Genomic DNA, 19,568 nt, shown 5'->3' with positions numbered 1-19,568 from the left:
GGCTGGGGAGGCCTCCTGAAACTTATAATCATGGTGGAAGGCAAAGGAGAAGCAAGTACCTTCTTCACAAGGTAGGAGGAAAGAGAGAGAGCCAAGGGGGGAAAGCCCCTTATACTTTTTTTAACTTTTTATTTATTTATTTTGAGACGGAGTCTTGCTCTGTTACCCAGGCTGGAGTGCAGTGGCATGATCCTGGCTCACTGCAACCTCCACCTCCAAGGTTCAAGCAATTCCCTTGACTCAGCCTCCCATGTAGCTGGGATTACAGATGCACTCCACTACGTCCAGCTCACTTTTTTGTGTGTATTTTTAGTAGAGACAGGGTTTCACCATGTTGGCCAGGCTGGTCTCAAACTCCTCACCTCAGGTGATCTGCCAGCCTCAGCCTCCCAAAGTTCTGGGATTACAGGCATAAGCCACCACACCCAGCAGGAAAAGCCCCTTGTAAAACCATCAGATCTTGTGAGAACTCTCACTATCACAAGAACAGCATGGGGGAAACTGCCCCCATGATCCAGTCACCTTCCACCAGTTCCCTCCCTGGACACGTGGGGATTACAGGGATTACAATTCAAGATGTGATTTGGGTGGGGACACAGACCCAAACCATATAAACTCCCTATTCAATAAATAATGCTGGAATAACTGGCTAGAAATATGCAAAAGTTTGATACTGGACCCCTTCCTTACACCATATAGAAAAATCAACTCAAGATGGATTAAAGACTTAAATGTAAACCCCACAACTATAAAAACTCTGGAAGACATCTAAGCAATATCATTCTAGACATAGAAACTGGCAAAGATTTCACGACAAAAACACCAAAAGCAATTGCAATGAAAGCAAAAGTTGACAAATGGAATCTAATTAAAGAGCTTCTGCAAAACAAAAGAAACTATCAACAGTGTTAACAGACAATGTACACAATGGAATAATTTTGCAAACTATTCATCTGACAAAGGTCATTAGACAAAGGTCTAATGACAAAGGTCATTAGACAAAGGTCTAATGACAAAGGTCATTAGATATTAATCTAATATCTATAAAGAACTTAAATTTACACACAAAACAATTTAACCAAGGACATAAATAGACACTGTTCAAAAGATGACGTACATGCCGCTAAGAAGCATTGAAGAAAAAGCTCAACATCACTGATTATCGGAGAAATGCAAATCAAGACTAAGACCACAATGAGATACCATCTCACACCAGTTATAATGGTTATTTATTTTATTTTGTTTTATTTTTGAGACCGAGTCTCACTCTGTCACCCAGGCTGGAGTGCAGTGGCGCGATCTCAGCTCACTGCAAGCTCCGCCTCCTGGGTTCACGCCATTTTCCTGCCTCAGCCTCCCCAGTAGCTAGGACTACAGGCGCCCGCCACTGTGCCCATCTAAATTTTGCATTTTTAGTAGAGACGGGGTTTCACCACGGTCTCGATCTCCTTACCTCATGATCCGCCTGCCTTGGCCGCCCAAAGTGCTGGGATTACAGGCGTGAGCCCACAGCGCCCGGCCAGTTATAATGGTTATTACTAAAAAGTAAAAAAAACAACAACAACAAAAAAAAAAAACAAAAACAGATGCAGGAGAGATTGTTGAAAAAAACAATTATGCACTATTGGGAGTGTAAATTAGTTCAACCACTGTGGAAAGTGGTGATTCGTCAAAGAGCTAAACTCCCAGCAATCTCATTATTGAGTATATACCCAAATGAATATAAATCGTTCTATCATAAAGACACATGCACACGTATGTTCATTGCAGCACTATTCACAATAGCAAATACATGGAATCAACCTAAATGCTCATCAATGGTAGACGTGATTAAAAAAATGTGGTACATATACACTATGGAATATTAGGCTGCCATAAAAAAGGAATGAGATCATGTCCTTTGTAGGAGCATGGATGGAGCTGGAGGTCATTATCCTTAGAAAACTAATGGAGAAATAGGAAAACAAATACTACACGTTCTCACTTATAAGTGGGAGCTAAATGGTGAGAACACATGGGCACATAAATGGGAGCAACAGACACCATAGTCTACCAGCAGATGGAGGTTGGGAGATAAAGAGGATCAGGAAAAATAACTAATGGGTACTAGGCTTAATACCTGGGTGATGAAATAATCTGCACATCAAACCCCAGTGAAATGTGTTTACCTATCTAAGAAACCTGCACAAATACCTCTGAACCTAAAAGTTAAAATAAATAAATAAAAATATTAGATACATTATATGAAAATATAAAGATGTGTATGCTCTTATAATTCAAAACATTCTTTAGTAATACTTAAATTTTTAATAGAAAATTTGTATTATAACACATATATTCCATATAAAATGTTATAATAAGTATTATTTAACAAAATCCACGTATTATGAAAGACTTATGAAATAATAAGCAAAGGCCAAGATTTTTAGCATAAAACATTCATTTATTTATGTATCAGAATTGAGCATTTGCTGTAGACAAATTACTTGACTAAATACTATGGGCTTTTCCAGATAAGAATAACTTGATATTGCTCTTTAGTTTGCAATGAAGAAGTCTCTTCCTCAGGCAACAAAGTTCAGTTCTAAAACTTGCTCAAATACAGACATCTGGCAAGGGATTGTGACACTCCATCACCACTGCCATCCTACTGCCAGTGTCAGTTGAACAGTACATCTGCTTTTCTCAGGGGCCAGACAAGTAAATTAATGGGATTATTCTGAAAAATATGAATCCTATATCCTTTAATTCTCTGATAATAGTTTTGAGAATAGTTTTCGAATTTATCTGCGTGTAGTTTCAGGGTCTTCTCTGTGGTCTTCACAATTATCATGGCTTTTATGATGGTTCATACAGGGCAAGTAGCCAACCTAAAAGTTCTCCAACTGCTAAGTGTATCTATCTCAATTATACACTCAGAGAGAGGGAGAAATGAACTGCAGATGGGACTGTGTACCCTTTGTACTTTATTTGCACTCCCATCTGAACAGGGATGTCATGACAGTATTTCAGGTTCAGATCAAATCTTCTCATATATTGTATCTAATCTCTTTGGATATCTGAGTAACCCCTTTTGCCCCAGTGTAAAATTATTCATATGAATGACCATTGATTCACTTTGGGAAATGATTGGAGGAATCACTACTGTATATACTTTCTGTGGCATTGCAGGGACCTCTCTCAAGTGACCCAGCCTCCACTCCTGCTAGTAAGTGGCTCTGAGTCAGAGAATAGGCCTCCATCTGGAAACTAATAAGGAAATAGCCTTTGGATGGTTGACATAAGCCTTCTGCTCTGCACTATTGGTCTTTATGTATGTGTGTGTGTGTATGTAACATATAATACACACTATGTATCTACAGTTACATTATTATATATGAGGCAACATCCTTGTTGGCCATCCTTAGAAAACCATGGTCTATTATAATCCCCTGCAGGTCAGGGCCCCCTTTTCATTGTTCCATCTTTGCTGTTCATTACCATAATTCTCTCCACCTTACTCTATTAAGCACTGTGCTCCTGGCCCTGGGCATTCTGGATTTGATCATCTTTATTGAGACTAAGAAAGCAAATTCCATAAAAATCTCTGGACTGTCAATCATGGCCCAACAGGACAGTAATTAGTGAGCTCCTTCGTATGATGGTGCAAACTGTACAGATACATTGCTCATCTTGGTGAAGGAAATCTCCTCAGGGGCCATCTTCATTTGTTTAACTGGTTAAAGTTTTATTAAATCCACAGATATAAAAATTGTATCATTAGGGGCTGGGGGATAGTGCTGTTAGGGACAGAGGGATATGGACAGAACAGAGAACAGAACCTGGACAGTTTGGCCGTGGGGGCCCTAGCCTTAGAGACTGTCACCAGAGCAGCTCTAGTGCATCCTTGAAAGTACTGAACAGGAATCAGTAGTGGAGTCCTCATCAGCACCGCCACTGAGAATTTGGTATAGCCATAGGCCTCATTCTTGTGTGTTTTGAAGAAACACTGCAAGCTGATAATGAACTGCATATCTGCCTTGTCCTCAATTCAATCAATTGAACACGTCCTCAATGGACTAGGCAAACTCCTGGGTGGAGAGTCCTACAAAGCAGCAACTTCTCCTGAAGGTGGGCATGAACAGTGCTTAGTCCAGGGTAACTTTGGGCTACTTCAGGGGAAGGTGGAGTTGATGGGCAGCAGATTCAGGGGGCAACAGGGCTCATGGCAGAACAGAGCCAACAGCATACCACTCACAGTTTCACTGGTTGGCCAACAAGAGCTTCACAGTTTGTATGTAAAAGGTCTCTTCTCACATGTATACTTATCTTAGCCTTTTGATATGCTTCCTCAACATTCTTGCAACAAAGTTCTTGCAACAATATGCGTCATTAAAAAAACTGGTCTTTTGCCAATCATGGCCCATTAAAAACTGGACTTCTTTTCATTTCAGGATTTTCAAAGCTACCCTAGCAGAATATTATGAGTAGGTGCAATTTAAAGCAAAATATTTTGAAGGGTAGATAACTTTGCCTCACACTTGCATGGCAACTCTGAACACTAGTCAGTTCTACACCAGTCATTGGTTAGCAGCCAACATGAACCTGTAAATATCAGGATGCTTCCATTTATCTGTGGGCAACTCTTTGTGCATGTAGGCAAAACAGACTGTGGCAGCCAGGGGACAGCCCTCTGACAAAGAGAAGCAGTTGTTGCTTCTGGGAGAGCTAATGCATCATGGCAAGTACATGAAAATGGGAAATGGATCTGAGAGTACATGAGTGGTTGCAATAGGGCCTGCTATACATTCTCTCTCTCTCTGTCTCTCTCTCTCTCTCTGTGTATATATATACACACACACACACACACACACACACACACACAGGTATGTGTATATATATACATATACACGCAGGTATGTGTGTATATGTATATATATATACACGCAGGTATGTGTGTGTGTATATATATACACGCAGGTATGTGTGTATATATATACACGCAGGTATGTGTGTATATATATATATATATACACATGCAGGTATGTGTGTGTGTATATATATATATAGTTGTCATTTTAATAAGTGTATATCCTTGTATATATACCATATTTTTCTTACAAAAAGTTTCAAAATTGTTTTGTTCATTTAAATGAATTGCTTATATTGCAATATTGTCATTTTCAATAAATTCAACTTTTTTTTACATAAGTCCATATCTAGAAGGGGGAACCCAAAGCTTTTATGTGTGGATATCTGTTAAGTATGAGCTTACAAAAGAGATGTATCTTGCAATGAACAAAATTGAAAAGAATAATAAAAATGATTGCATTAATATAAATTAATTTACTTAATATAAGTGACTAAAAGTGCACTTAGGAATACCTTGGAGTACTACAAAACAATATGTGACATAAATGGAAAAAATACTATATAATGAATATGAGGAAATGAAAGTTCATTTTACAAATGCCATTCTACAATTAAATCAATATTAATGCATTATATGAAGTCATATGAAGCATATAATCCATAAATAGTAAATTAAAATAAAAATTCAGCTATGCTTTTAAAGTTGAATTTAATATGTAAAGATCTTGCCAAACCAATTATCATTAGTGATATCTATCTGGCCAGGAATTATTTTGTAGGCCTCCTAGCTTAATATATAAATTGGTCCAAATTAATAATGTAATTACATTCTATACAAGGAACATTTAACCAAATAGAGCTGCCACAAATTATTCTTGGTGGGTGCAGGTATGTGAGCTTAGTATTTTAAAAGAAATTTAAGAAACACAAATGTAAATAAAAATACTGATAAGACTATTAAGTTTTTAGAAATAATAAAAACAAGAAAGCCAGATAAAAATTAATGCATCATCATTCCTCTGGAAGATACTTTAAAGTCCTTTGCAAAATCAAGATTTTTTGAATCACCTGCATATCACAAAAGATTAGCAGCTGTGAGTGAACTACTTTCGAATTGCCTAGAATATATTTTCTGAGTTGACATGTAATCAGCAGTTGGGCTTTGGTAACAAAGAGAGAACTACTTAAATTGTAATTTATGGGAAAGAGGAAACATTGTAGAATATCTAGAAATGCAATGTTGTCCTTGCTGCTGCAACTCTTTTGCCTACTATGGTAATTCAGCTCTCAGGAAATTATAACCGTTTTCTCATAATATATAAATCGAACAATTAAGAACAAAAAAGAAGCTGATAGAAATAGACAGATAGATAGATAGATAGATAGATAGATAGATAGATAGATAGATAGATAGATAGATAGATCGATCTAGATTTACTATAACCAAGAAATCCAGACAGTAAGTATCAGATGGGTGGACAATGGAGGAGTAATTCGTAAAAGGCCATTTTGTGACACTGGGTAAGTTACTCTTCCTTTCTTTAGGTATGATGCCTTACTTTCTAGTAAGGTAAATGGTGCATTAAACTGCATAGACATTTGGAGTGCTGGATTTTTTTTATGTCTAGACAATACTCTCTAAATAAAACCAAATAACAACATATAACAATAAAGATATGTAAAAACATATGAAAGGTAAATAGCTCTGTGCTATTCGAATTTAGATAAAAATTTTAATGTTTCATTTGAATGTAGTCATTAGTTAAAACTGCAACATATTCAGTATATTACTAAGATATTAATTTGTATAAATTTGTAGGTATTATTCACTTGTCTTAATTTCTTAGTGCAATAACAAAAGCAAAATGACAATTATATTAAATATGAAAAAACACTACGGTCATTATATTAGAAACTAAATCTCAGGTTGAATAATCCAGCTTGTTACAAATTTTTTACAAATCCAAGTTGTGTAAATTTTAAAAGTAACAGAGAATATAACAAATGCTATTTGCTATTTGATAATGTCACAAAATAGAACCAATTGCAATTTCCCTGGCTAAGTTCTTTTTCTCTGTACAATTCTTCATGTATGAGAACTTATAATTATTTCATTATAAATACAGAATTCTAGCTGCATTTAAAAATTACTTAATTAGAATTTCTAATAAATAGCATCACATAATATTTAAGATATATCAAGGTTGAGAAACACCACCTTAACAATTTCCTGAATTTAAAATGCACCTATATTCATTGTTTCAACGAAGATTTATGAAATGCTCAGTAAGTTCCAGCCAGCCTTCTAGGCAATAGAATATGGCAGTGAACAAAACACACACAACTTCCTTCATGGAATTAATAATATAATTTAGAGATGAAATGGTAAAAAAAATTTTAAATATAGTATTTCAGATAATACAAAAGCTGTAAGTACCAATGAGTATTATAAGGAGAACAGGACAATGTGGGATGGGGTTGAATGAAGTTAGTCATTGTAGAAAAGGCGCTTAAGGCAGATGCTATAATTTGGATATTTGACACTCCAAGCTTCATGTTGAAATGTGATTCCCCAATGTTGTAGGTTAGGCCTAATGGGAGGTGTTTGGGTCATGGTGGCAGATCCTTCAGGAAAGAAAGACTTGGTGCCATTCTTGCAGGAATGAGTGAATTCTGACTCTATTAAGTCTTGTGAAAGATACGTCCAAGAGCTAGTTTTAAAAAGAGGCTGGCACCTTCCCTTTTTCTTTCTTGCTTCCTTCTCTTTCCATGTGATCTCTGTACATGTTGGCTCTGCTTTGCCTTCCACCATGAGTGGATGCAGCCTGAAGCCCTCACCAGAAGCAAATGCTGGCACCGTGCTTCTTGTATAGCCTGCACAGCCATGAGCCAAATAAACCTCTTTTCTTTTTAAATTGCCCAGCCTCAGGTATTCTTGCATAGCAACACAAACAGACTAAAAGAGAAGACAATATGGAAGTGAAAAACGGAACCACACAGGAATTTGAAGAATAGGAACCAGAGAGCATGCAAATGCTGTGGGGTGGGAGTGTGCCTTGCGTGTCCAAGGAATATCAAGGAGAACCAGATGATTGGAACAAAGTGAGCAAGAGGCACAATGATACACAGTGACCCTGAAGAGGGAGCAAAGAGATCACAGAGACATTGCTGCATCATTCTAAGGGCTTTTGTTTTACCACAGGATTATGTAAAGAGAAGCGACATTATCTGAGTTAACTTTTAAAATACAGATAGCCTGCAAGTCTACTACTTGCAGCACTATTCACAATGGCAAAGACTTCGAAACAACCTAAATGTCCATCAATGATAGACTGGATAAAGAAAATGTGCCACATATACACCACGGAATAAACACTATGCAGCCATAGAAAAGGATGAGTTCATGTCCTTTGCAGGGACATGGATGAAGCTGGAAACCATGATTCTCAGCAAACTAACAAAAGAACAGAAAAATCAAACACCACGTGTACTCACTCATAAGTGGGAGTTGAACAATGAGAACACATGGACACAGAGGGAGAACATCACACACCAGGGCCTGTCTGGGAGTAGGGGTTGGGGAGGGATAACATTAGGAGAAAAACCTAATGTAGGTGACGGGTTGATGGGTGCAGCAAACCACCATGGCACATGTAAACCTATGTAACAAAACTGCACGTTCTGCACATGTACCCCAGAACTTAAAGTATAATTAAAAGAGGAAAAACAATCTACTGAACAGAATTCCCTAACACAGTTTTATTAACTGAAAAAAAAAAAAAAAAAAAGGAGAAGAATGAACACTAGAAGGGCGAGAGTAGAAATAAGAGACACCATTTAGAAGAGGTGTTAGGGTTCTCCAGACAGATAAAATCAACAGGAGAGGATAGATAGATAGATAGATAGATAGATAGATAGATAGATAGACAGATAGACAGACAGACAGACAGAGAGGAGATTTATTAAGGGAATTGGCCCACATGATTATGGAGGCCAAGTTCCACAACAGGTGGTCTGCAAACCAAAGACCCTGGGATGCCAGTAGCATGAATCATTTCGAGTCAAAAAACCTGAGACCTGAGTGGCCAATGCTGTATGTCTTGGAGTCCAAAGGCCTGAAATTCTGAGGTCCAAGGGCAGGAGAAGCAGAGTATATCCTAGCTACACAAGACAGCTAGACTAATTCACTTTTCTTCAGTTTTTGTTCTATCTGGGACCCCAGCCAATTAGACTGTGCCCACCCACACTGAAGAAAGACCTTCCCACCTAGTCCACACAGACTCACATGAAATCTCCTCTGGAAATACCCTCACAGATACACCCCAAAATAATGCTTTCCCAGTTCTCTAGGTATTCCTTAATCAAATCAAGTTGACACCTGAAACTAACGACCAGAAAAGACTACTGAAAGATACCACAGACAAAAAATACAATAGTTTGGACAAAGGTGGTAGTAGAGTGAGAACTGGTAATATTCTCAGCATAAATGGAAGAGAGATTTGCAGATAATTTGGATTTGGGATATGAAAAAAAAAGAGAAAGAACAATTAAAGTTACTCTAAAGTCCTTAACCAGAAGCATTAAAGGAATAATGCTGACATTTTCTGAAGTGCAGAATAGAGTTGGTGGAATTTACAATCAAATCAGAGATTTGATTTTTAACATATTAAGATTTTTATTAGTTATCAAAATAAAGATATTGAGTATGTAGTTGTATGTTCATATTTAGAGCTCTAGAAAGATGCCCAGACTTGAAGTCAAAATTTATGGTTTATAGTGTACTGAGGATATGAGAAATTAGTGTGGATAAATAAGAGAAGCTGTCTAAGATAAAGACTGAACCCCAATATACTCCAAATTTGTAAGTGTAAATTAAGTGGAACCAGCAGAGGAAACAGAAAAGAAGCACCAGTGATTTAGGAAATTCTCAATAAGGTGATAATCCCGGAAGCTAGGAAAGAAAATAATCAATTACTGGTTGAGTTTGATCACATTGAGGTCTCAGGTGCCTCTAATAAGAACTGTTTCTCTAGCTAGATGGAATAAGAAATCTGACTGGAGTTGATACAAGAAAGAAACGAAAGAGTGTAAGTGAAGCCAGGGAGTACAGAGAGCTGTGTTTGTTGTTACTGTTTTTCTTTTTAACAACTGTTTGTTAAACATGTACTACATAGCAAGCAGCATACTACCAAGTATTGGAACAGTAATTAATGAAACATAGTTTCTACTTTCATGAAATTGATAGTCTAAAAAAAAAAACAGATAAAAAGTAAATATGTATTTATAAATTGAAAAAATGCTATGAAGGAAGGAAGTATGATGTTATAATAACAAGTTCTATTTAGGAGGATTTAGGAAAGTCCTTTCTAAGCCTTGAGAAATGAAAGGAACCAGTGATGCCAAGAGGAACAGTGCATGCAAAGGCCCTATAGTGGAAAAAGGCTGGGTATGAGAGGAAAGACAGTAGTGGGACTGCAGCAACAGAGAGACAGCCTTACGGTGAAGATGGAAAGATGAGAAATGTAAAACAATTACATTTACTTTTTACAATGCAATGGGAAGTTATTGTGAAGGGGGTTTAGCAAGAAAAATAATTAGACTTGTATTTTAAGAGTATCAGTAACTCCTCTAGGAAAGCAGGAAATTCATATAGGGAAACCAAATGGTGTCAATTATAGGCTGAGCAAAAGAAAATAATGGCTTGATCCAGGGTGGTATTAGTTGAGATGAAGAGTAGTCAATGAACTAGATATATTTTCTGAAGGTAGAAGCAATAAAGTGCTACAAGAGTGAAATAAATAGAGGGAGGAGGCAGGAATGGCTGGTAGGCTCCAGAGAGCTGCTGTAAATTATTTTGCTGAATAAATTACCAGAAATACGAGGTGATACCTGAAGGAGAATGTAGGCTTAAAGAGGAAGAATTTGATTAATATCAGGTGTAACCACAGGTCAATAGGCTAATGAGGATTATTTAGGATGAGGGGAAAATATTGATGGAGAAGAGAGAGGGGACAATTCCTGGGGCAATGTCATTGAACTGCTGGGGGACAGGATTCATTGCACAAATGGATAAGACGGCTTTGTCGTGAGCATGGAGAATATTCCATAATAATAGGAGAGATGATAGGGTATATGGACAGAGGTTGGTAGATTTGAGAGTGGAGATTTCCAGATTATTTTCTTCTAACTTTATATGTATATTTTTGCCCACCAATGAAATATAAAGCAAAGTTATCAGCCCAAGACTGAATGAAAACCAAAGGTGTTAAAAGTTGGAAGACATAGACAGTGTTAAAGAATTGTCAGGAACTGTCAAAAAGTGAACTGGCAATGGAAATGCAACAAGTTACTTAAGGGCCATCTGAACTTAGTGAGTATCAAATTTAAATGGAAATACATACGCATGATTGCTTATTCCTAGCCACATTTAATTGCCCAGAGTTAGGCATAGAATGGGAAAAAGGTTGGATTTAACTTGTGTTTAGAGTTTGACTGGCAGGAAATATAGAGGGTTAAGAGGGCAAACATGTAAAGAACAGATGGAAGGAAGTGATTACAATGATGATCATTATGAGAGGCTTGGAGGAAAAAAGAGGAAAAAATCAGTCAAATATTAGTGAGAGAATAGCTGGAATCTAAGTATAAGAGGGACCACAAGAAAGGCAGAAGATGGCTGTTAGGAAATAGGATGCTCAAATTTGAGTCTGTGGAGGCAGTGGCAAGATCTAGATGGTAAGTGACTAAGTAAGTAGGTATGTTGGGGCAGCAGATTATTACAGATCATGAAACTCTGAAGCTAGGGTATGAGAATGATTGCCCATATGGATATTCAGAATTAAGACTATGACAAGAGTAGTATTGGAGAGAAAGCATGTAAATTGTATCCTAAAATTTTCAGGGAATAAGAACAACTTGAGAATCTGTAGAGGGGTACATTGAGGAGCAGTAGTATAGTCTAATAATATGTGCTCTAACTTGGAGATGTTAAAGGTTGATGGAGAAAGAGGACTCTGAAAGCAGCAAAACAACTCTCCCCCTAGATGTTCCATATACCTAGAGGTACACTTCAAGACATGCTGACCCAATTCCAACTGAGAAAGATACATGCATACTTCTGATTGCTCCTCTGACTTGCATTGTTTTACACACTACTACCTTCTTGACACTTTCCCAGGAATTTTAGATGACTGTCTCAAACTTCTTTTATGGCCAAAATAGAACTCTGGATTATCTTCCCCCACCCATCAAAAATTTCTACTTCTTTTTGTTTCCTTCTCTATCTAAATAAAGTCCATTTCTATTTAACAAATTACTGAAGCCAAATCTCAGAAGTTATTTTTGACACTCCCTTTCCCCTCATCCCTAAAATTTATCCATCAACAAATTCAACTTTGTCTCCAAAATATGTCCAATATTATGTTCTATTTTCCATATTAAAATTCTAGTCCAAGCCACCATTTAGCTTGCCTGGACTCCAAAGCAGTCTCCATAAATACATTCTTACTCCCCCTTACCTTTCCTGCCAGGGTTATCTTTCCAAAATACAAATAGGATGATGTCACTACCCTCTTTAATACCCTAGAAAATTATTTCATTATATTTGCAACAAAATAGCAACTATTTTACTCTGGTTTACTAAACTTTTTATAATGTGGACACTGGCTGCCTCTTCTACCTCATTCCATAAGACTCTCCTCCTTGTCAAATCTACTATTGCCACCATGGTTTTCCTTTTATTCCTTTACACATGAGGATCATTTTCATTTTAAGGCTTTAACACTTTGTGTTCCTTCTGCATGAAATGTTCTCCCCAAGACCATGTAATAGGATGATTTAATTTTACTATTAAGATATCAGCTCAAATATCATTTTTTCAGGAATTCCTTCTTTTACCACTAAATCCAGAGTAACCTTCCCCATTCTCTCTTCACACTGGCTATTTGATTGATTGGCTATTTGATTGACTGAACAATTTAGCAATACTTTTCTTCATCTGAAATTATTTTGTTATTTTTTTTACTTACTTATTCTTTGTCTCCCCACCCTAGAATTTGAGCTCCATGAACCCCCTTGTCCGACTTACCTCTTTATCTTCAGTTTCTAGGTCAGTACTTGATGCACCATTAATCTCAAATCATATTTGCCAAATAAATGAACAAACCACTGCTTTAACTCTCCACAGGGTAAAGTTACTTTTGTGCAGTTACAAGAGTTCATAACCCAGGGTTTGAAAACCTAGATTACATTTTCAATTTTTTTATTTTATGGACATTATATTTAATTTCTCTAGATTTCCGTTTTCTCATCCAAATATGAGAAATTTGAAATAAATTTGTCTTGCTTCCTCTTGTCCTAAAACTCAATCATTGTACATCATAAATGATTTTGACTGGATTTCAAAAATAAGACATTCTAATCACCTGGAATTCTGTCCTTAGTTCAGATGTGAAGTTAATGAAAGGCTATTTTGCTGTTTCATTTACCATTATGGTAAATTTCCAATGCTCGCGGTGCTCATGGCTAGGCTGTTTGAGAGATCTGGCAAATCAGTACTTCATTGGAAGCACATATGGAACAACCTTATGCTGGCGTGCATTTTGCCAAAAGGGCTAACACTTCTGGGTCATTATATTGCCAACCACTTTGACACATTTTTGCCTATGCAGGGCCATGATTAAGACCTGGACACAACAGAAAGCCCCAAGATACTGGCTTCTGTCACTGCTGTTACTTCAGCAAAGAGGAATGGAAGACTCCAGGCCAAAGCTATGATCCATGATGAGAAGACAAGTATTATAGCTGGAATGTGCTTTCCATGTGGTTGGGGTTCATTTTTCATGTCAGAAGCAATGTGCCAGTTGTTTGTCTAAAGCTTGTGGGTTGCCTAATGTTGTTTGAGAAAATGTACATTTTTACAGAACTAGGATTTTTATGCTAATTTTTTGGCCCTGAATAACTAAGCAGAGGGTACTTTTGATGCTTATTTAAATAACATCTCCACCCTTCTTGTCTCTCTTGGAAAGATAAGTTCACAAGCTGCCAGACAGAGCTTATACAACCCATCTAACATTGACAGGAACAGGGCACTTTATCTCAGCCTGTTCTGTTGGCTTTAGTATACAGAAGGTCCCAGAACATTAGCCTGCACTTCTTAATTTGACATCACTAGCAAGCTGTCCTTAGAAAGACCTCCAGTGAGCATGCCTCTGATCAAAATGTTTATCCAGCAACAATTTTATTAAAAAAAAAAAGAACAACTTGAACTTGCCTAGCTACTGGTCAATTTATTATTTTCATAAACATTGACACTTTCTTCAAAAGAGAAATAAGAGAACCCATTTCATTAATTTTGTGTTACATTATTTTATGCTTTAGGCAATACCTATAAAGTAGATATGCATATTACCTAAGATACTTAGAGCAGAATGAAACACTGAATGTAAAACAGAGATTTATTTTTCATTAGCAAGAACAGAAAAATAACCCTCATTTTTTCCTACTGTCTCTACAGGAAATAACCTACAGAAGAGAAAAAAAGAAACAAAAATAAAGCTTAGACAAGCCAATGGATCACAGAGGAGGGAAATTTACAAGATATCATCATCTCACTGTTCCAGTTGTTAGATTTTCCCTTCTAAGCCTATGTTCAGTTACTTAAATAAGTTGGTCCATTTAAAACTGTAAGGCATAAAATAGAGCTGCTTTAAATGGGTCACACTCACAATATAACTTAATTTTCTGCTTTTAGGCAGGCATGCATTTGATTTTATTTCTTAGGAAGGAAAAGAGTTTTATATACAGAGTTGAATGCTTTCAATTAAAAAAAATGAAGAAAATGAGCCTAAATTATAAGTTTCATGAATCTTGAATATTTAGTTACATATAGAAGTGTCAAGCTTGCTGTGTTAGAGAAATTCTAAATTCCAACAACATGGAGAAGTTAAAGATAATTAAAACCTATTCATTGATTGATTGCTCATATTCGTATACATATTTCCTGAAGTTTAAAAGATGTAAAATTTATATGAAGATATATAACATAATAGATCCATGCATGTTAATGTGAGTTTTCATTCAAAACAGAATGCTTGAGCACTTCTCTCCATGGGAACAAGTAGAACACATCTGAGGTTGCTATCAGTGCTGATTACAGGGGCATTTATAATGCAATTATGGGCTCACCTAGAGACACTAAGCAACTTGCCATTATATAAATTATCTTATAAATTTCAACTAAATTTTTCAAAATGAATAATTTGATTACATTATTAATTATATACATACAGAATATTTATCATTTATTTAATGTGAGGAGTAAGAATGTCAAATGGTGGACGTTCTAATAGATATCTTCCCTCCATTACACAAAAACAATCCATGATAACCATTCTGACATTGTAGTCAATAATTTTTGGAGTTTTAGACAAAATTAAAATGAGAAATTTTGCCTCTTATAGACTATCTCAAATTACAATTGAAGAAAAAAACCTCAACAATTGGAAAGAATACACAATTGAACATTTAATGCTACATTTTATATGGCACCAAAAGAAGTGCAAGTGCCTAAAAAGATCAATCTGCAAGTAAATCTCACAGATGAATTCGATATTCCAAAATAATAATGGGGAAAAGGGAAAAAGGAAACAATGAAGGAAGGTGAACAAAATGGCAAGCAGCCTGGTTATTTTCTTATTTTTAATTAAAATGGCTGTTTTTAATCAAGCACAGGTTCTGTCCTGCTGAACCTGAGCCTGTAGTCACCCCAAAAGTGGTGGCAGAGGTATTCCCAAGAGGAGGTGTCCCAAACCATCTTGAGAGAGGTTGGTTCTGGTTCCAAAGAAAGAAGCACTAAATGCCAGGGTGAGCAATTCAAAGCATTTATCAGAGGAATTTACTTATATTGGGAGCGGTGGGGCTGCAGTGTATCCTCCAAAGGAAAGTGATACAAGGGATATTCTATCTCAATATATTTACAAGGAGGGGCTGAGGTGCATGGAGTTTATAGGAAACTTTAAGGAACTTGGCTCAGGGCCAGGGCAAGTTTCTGTCAGTGTTTTGGGCAAGAACCTGAACATCGTTATTAGATTCAGCCTGCAGAGGAAAACATGCAGCTGGCTGGGTCACAGAGCAGCCAAGAAACTCATATTTTTCTGTCAGGACAAGGAATAAAATAGGGAAAAGTGAAGGACCTTATAATAAGCATGTTTTAAAATGGGTTAAATAAGTTTAATAAGTCAGCTTCTGTAAAAACCAGAACTAGATTTTAGCATACACTAATTTGATACTAGAATATGACGTAGGAATATTGCTGATATATTTTCACTATTGAATGTAATATCACTATTTCTATCAAAGCATTATTCTGTACATAAACAATCTTATCTTTAAAATATGAATCATTATTTACATTAAACATAATACATGCATAGTACAATTGACTTTGCATAAATTTAATGTCCATGACAAGTCACTTCCAACATAAAACAGCATGGAAAATATTTAAAATACAGAACTATATGTATGTCTCAGAAGAATTAACTACAACTGTTAAAAATAATTACACTTAATTTTGGAATTGCTTTGGTATATAATCTACTTCCTGAAAAAGCATTTGTCCTTATAACTATTCTTTCCACAACTCCACTATTTCTTTTTATTTTATATTTATTTTAGCCTGCATTTTTGCTGTTTTGTGTTTTTAATCTTGCATCTCCATAATTTTTAAAGAAAGGTACATCTTCTATTTTAAAGTCAATAGTGATGAATCAAGGTTAGAAATGAAACCTTTTAGTACAATCTTGTTATAATTTTCATTGCATAAATGTGCTATGTGTTAAGTTTATTCTAACCCAGGTTTTACACATTAAAAAACTGTTATGTGGGTGGTAAAACAAAATTAGAAATGCTAATATTGTAGTAAGATTATTTTAAAATAAACATCAAAAATTAAGTTATTTAAAATAGTCAACTGATATTTTGTAATGTGTATTTATCTATAAAAAGGGTTGCTATTTACATAAATGTCTTAAGAGTATTCAAATAAAAGGCACAATTTTAAAATAAATATTAATAATATAATTTTACTTAATCTTTAAAAAAAATTTATCCTAGGGATTTAAAGACTATAGTAAATGATCAAGAAATATTTGTGGAAAAAAATTAGTAGATTAATGATTTGACCACCTTGGTTTTGTCCAAAGGATTTCTTTAAAAACAGAGGCTGCCCAAATGTTAAGCAAATACACCCATGTGTGGCCGGTCACGGTGGCTCACGTCTGTAATCCCAGCACTTTGGGAGGCCGAGGCGGGCAGATCACCTGAGGTCAGGAGTTTGAGACCAGCCTGGTCAACATGGTGAAACCCCATCTCTACTAAAAATACAAAAAGTAGCCGGGCATGGTGGTGAGCACCTGTAATCCCAGCTACTCAGGAGGCTGAGGCAGGAGAATTGCATGAACCCGGGAGGCAGAGGTCGCAGTGAGCTGAGATCATGCCATTGCATTCCAGCTTGGGTGACAGCGACAGGGCAAAATTCCGTCTCAAAACAAACAAACAACAACAACAAAGAAACAAAAAGAAAATACACCCATGTGCTTAAATCATTGAGTAATATAATCTGTCTTATAAAATTCCACAAAGAAATTCAAAGTCATTTAAAGCTATAGGACTTACATTTCAAGGTAGGTGCATGCATTCTCACCTGCCACCACCCCCCACCTCTCCAAGATAGGTTCTCTGCCTCCTGCTTTATTGCCCACACCCAGCCATCACTGCCACCTTCTGCGCCTGCAAGGGGCCTGGGTGCGGGTGTAAGGAGGGTTAAAATTGGGGGCCTGTGCCCTTTGCTGCCAGGTGGGGACCTGAGTGTCTGTGAGGATGTAAACTCGTTGAAAGAGAGAGTGCTGAATTAAAAAATGGCTTTTCTGTCTTTTGAACAGGGTATTTCACATTTTATTGCTCTGGATCCCACCTATTATGTAGTTGGCCCTGCTTTCAAAGCTGTTGATTTCTCCAACTTCCAAATACAAATCTACAGCTCATACCTATCTCCATAACTCAAAACCTCTTTAACATACTGACTTTATAGCATTCCCCCTTTTAAAAATATGAAATTCTCAAAATCAAGTTGTCAAACTTAATTGATTTTTTCCCAGAGATTTGTTTCTCCAATAGCTTTCCTCATCTCAGATGATTAACAGTTCCGTACATTCAAATAATCAGGCCAAAGCTTGTCATCATTTACACTCCAAATCCATCACTTTAGGAAACCCATTATTATCTACTCTTCAAATGTATCTAGAACCCAGTGAGTCCTCACCATTTTCACTGCTACCAACATAATGTTTTGTCTGGATAACTGTAGTATCCCTGGTGTGATCTCTTCATTTCCATTTTTGTCCCCTAGCCCCATGGACTTTTCTGAACATTGTAGCTGGAGTGAGCCATTTAACAAAGAGAGTCCATTCACTTAGTCCTCTACTCAAAACCCTGCTATGGCTTCATTCCCATTTCCTCACAGTGAAAGCCAGAGTCCTCTCAATGATCAGAGCCCCTTCTCTGATCTCATCCACTACCTTTCTTACCCTTGTTGCCTCTGCTCAAGCTACGCTGGATTCTACTTTCTTTGAACATAAGAGGTTTGCTCTTGCTTTAGGAGCTTTTCACTGGCTGTTTGTGCCACTTAGATTTTCTTCTTCACCCTATATCCACAAGGACAAAGCCTTCACCCCATGTAAGTTTTGTTCACTAAAGACTTCTCTGACCATCCTGTTAAGCACTACAACTTGCCTGCTCTCTCCTCTTTACATCCACCCTGCTTCATCTTGCTGTATATTTTTTATTTTTTTCCAGAATACCTACTGTCTGACATACTACTCGATTTTCTTGTTTATGATACATACTTGTTTACTTTCTCCCCATGTGAAAATATACTTTCTAATATGACAGAGAGCTTATCAGTTTATGTATTCCAAGCACCCAGCACAGCTTCTGGAATGTAGCAGAAGTCAAGTAAACATCTGTTGGATGAATGCATGTTCAAAATAGCAGATGAAAATCTTAATCCTAGAAACATGAAGGACTATAAATAAATCTGCATTCTGATAATGACTGTAAGAGTCTTTGAAATTAATATAAAGTATTAAATCAGTGAAAGGAACATCTAATAGATACATTTGAGTGTATTATCATCTGAGCATAAGTATGAATGTGTCTGAATGTGAACATTTTTCTTTAAGGCTATGTGAACACTTAATACAATTTATTTTCCAAGTATATTTCTCTGGAGACAGGGACTAAATGTCCATCTACAGATGAATGGATAAACAAAAGATGGCATATGTGTATGATGCATTATTTAGTCTTAAAAAAGAAGGAAATTCTGTCACATTTTACAACATGGACAAATCCTAATAACATCATGCTAAGTCAAATATGCCAATCACAAAAAGACAAATAGTATTGATTTCACTTATATGAGATACCTAAAGTAGTCAGATTCATAAAAACAGAAAGTAGAACAGTGGTTAACAGGAGCTGGGGGAAAGAGAAAATGGGGAGTTGTTGATTAATGGGTACTGAGTTTTAGTTTTGCAAGATGAAAATGTTCTGAAAATCTGTTGCTCAACAATGTAAATATAATTAACACTGTTGAACTATGCACTTAAAAATCATTAACGTGGTACAATTTATGTTATGTGTTTCTTACCACAATTAAA

This window comes from Nomascus leucogenys, chromosome 22a (genome assembly GCF_006542625.1).
Source record: "Nomascus leucogenys isolate Asia chromosome 22a, Asia_NLE_v1, whole genome shotgun sequence".
Lineage (NCBI taxonomy): Eukaryota > Metazoa > Chordata > Mammalia > Primates > Hylobatidae > Nomascus > Nomascus leucogenys.
This window is presented reverse-complemented; position numbering follows the sequence as displayed.